This window comes from Dioscorea cayenensis, chromosome 20 (genome assembly GCF_009730915.1).
Source record: "Dioscorea cayenensis subsp. rotundata cultivar TDr96_F1 chromosome 20, TDr96_F1_v2_PseudoChromosome.rev07_lg8_w22 25.fasta, whole genome shotgun sequence".
In the NCBI taxonomy this organism is placed as follows: Eukaryota; Viridiplantae; Streptophyta; class Magnoliopsida; order Dioscoreales; family Dioscoreaceae; genus Dioscorea; species Dioscorea cayenensis.
The window spans coordinates 20528882-20531046 of NC_052490.1; the positions used below are offsets into that span (position 1 = coordinate 20528882).

At 42.6% G+C, this 2165-nt stretch overlaps 1 non-coding gene across 1 annotated transcript; it reads left to right on the top strand.

The window, feature by feature from the left end:
* Positions 1 to 362: 362 nt before the first annotated feature.
* Positions 363 to 469, top strand: LOC120251972. The gene has a single exon (XR_005533532.1). It is a non-coding gene; the product is annotated as a small nucleolar RNA R71 (small nucleolar RNA).
* The last annotated feature ends 1696 nt before the right edge of the window (positions 470 to 2165 follow it).

Below are 2165 nucleotides of genomic sequence, written 5' to 3' on the forward strand. Positions count from 1 at the left end.
CCTTCCTAACTGAAGATACATCACCAATGGAGATCGGGCAATCGGAGGAAGCATGTCCTCCTCCACATCCACTACAAGTTTTCACAGCCGCCACTCTATTCGAAGTTAGAACATCTAACTTCTTACTCAGTGATTCGAATTGAGCCGCCAATGAAGTTACTGCATCTATCTCATGGAGCCCGGCCACTTTCTTGTTCTCTCTAACATTCCACTGGTAGCTATTTAGACCCATTTCTTCAATAAGTTGACGGGCCTTATCGGGGGTCTTGCTACCTAAGGTACCTCTTGCTGCCGCATCTAAGAGTTGCCTTGTGCTTGGATTCAAACCATTGTAAAAAGTCTGAACAATCATCCACTCCGGGAATCCATGTTGTGGGCACTTGCGCAGGAGCTCCTTGAACCTTTCCCACGTCTCAAATAGAGACTCCAATTCTGACTGTACAAAGGATGAGATCTCATTCCTAAGTTTTGCAGATTTTTCGGGAGGAAAATAACGACCAAGAAAAGCTTATACCATCTCCTCCCATGTGGTGATCGAGGCTTTAGGTAATGAGTGTAGCCATTGCTTTGCTCTCCCCTTTAGGGAAAATGGGAAGGCTCTCAATTTGATGGCATCATCCGTCACTCCGTTTATCTTGAGCATATCACACACCTCGAGAAAGTTCTCTATGTGATTGTTTAGATCCTCATCGGCCAAACCATTAAACTTTGCGGATTGCTGCAACATGTGGATGAATGCCGGCTTTAGCTCGAAGTTCTAAGCTGTAATCGGAGGACGCACAATCCTCGATTGTGTCCCCAACACTGAAGGTCTAGCATAATCAGAGAGTATCCTCTGCTGCTTATTCTGTTCTACCATATTATCTGAACCTTCAACTTCCAAATCAGCTGAATTAGACGGTTCTTCCACAGGTCCTTACCCTTTTCTAATAAGTGTTCTTTCAAGCTCGGGATCTCCTTCAATCAATATTGAGCAGTTCCCTTGGGTCATCAACCAAAAGCTGCACAAAGGAAAGAAAACAAATCAGAATGATGATAGAAAAGAAGATGTGGAATAGAATGAATGGATGAATAGCTAAGAAAACAAAAGTGTAAAGTATCTCTAAACGCCTACTCCCCGATAACGGCGCCAAAAACTTGACAGGGTCGCTCTGCAAGTACATGGAGTTGTCAAAGTAATAAATCCCAGGTGAGTGAGGTATCGTATCCACAGGGAGTAGGGAATAAAAATACTTAAATTGTCTCTTAGCAACGTGAAAGATGAATAGTGATTTGTGTGTCAAACGATGTGAAATAATGAAAGTAAAATCAACAAGAAAGAAAGCACGAATGAGGAGAAGGTAAGGCAATCGATAAAGATGGGGTACCCGGGTATTGCTTGCCTTAGGACAATAGTTTCAAGTGCAAGAACTCTCTATTATACTTCCTATCTAATGCAATGGTGAGTCGTGGACATCCTTAACTACATGATCCTAAATCTAAGGTCAACCATGCCTAATTCTATACATGTCCTGGAGGAGAAATCGAACAATCTCAACACCTCGCACTCGCATAGAATTGCAATAAACTCTGGGGATTCCAAGTGATAAATCTCTTCCTAATTATAGACCTAACCCTTTGGTCCAGAAGAAAGGTCCCTAGCCACAATTAAGCCCTAGATGCTAAAATCACCTCAACGCTTCACTCTATTGCACTCGCAACTAAGCCCCATCGGAGGGTCATCCCTTAACCCATTCACTCTATTATGGCCGCAAAGAACTCGAGGAACGGAGGTAGAATCTATCACACTAGAGTGGAAAGGAGACGTTCCTGTACCTCTCGACTCACCCTCTCAACCCTCTCCAATCAAGCTTTGTCTAACTCTCATGGTGCGTCACTCACTCACAAGGGTAACCGAATGAACTCTCAACCCTAGTGTCACTCTAAGGGAGTATTCAAACAACAAGCATTCAAGATTGGAACTCACAAACACATCAATTAATTAAAAGCATAATAAAGAGATTCAAAGAAACTAATACATCCTAGGGTTCACAAATACCCAAATACCCACTAGGGGTTTAGCTCTCCATGGAGTTTAATACAAACGATAATAAAATCAAGTGCAAAAGTAAACAATCCATAGGAAAACCCCCTCTATAGTCGTGATGATGGTCTTGAGGAGAGTC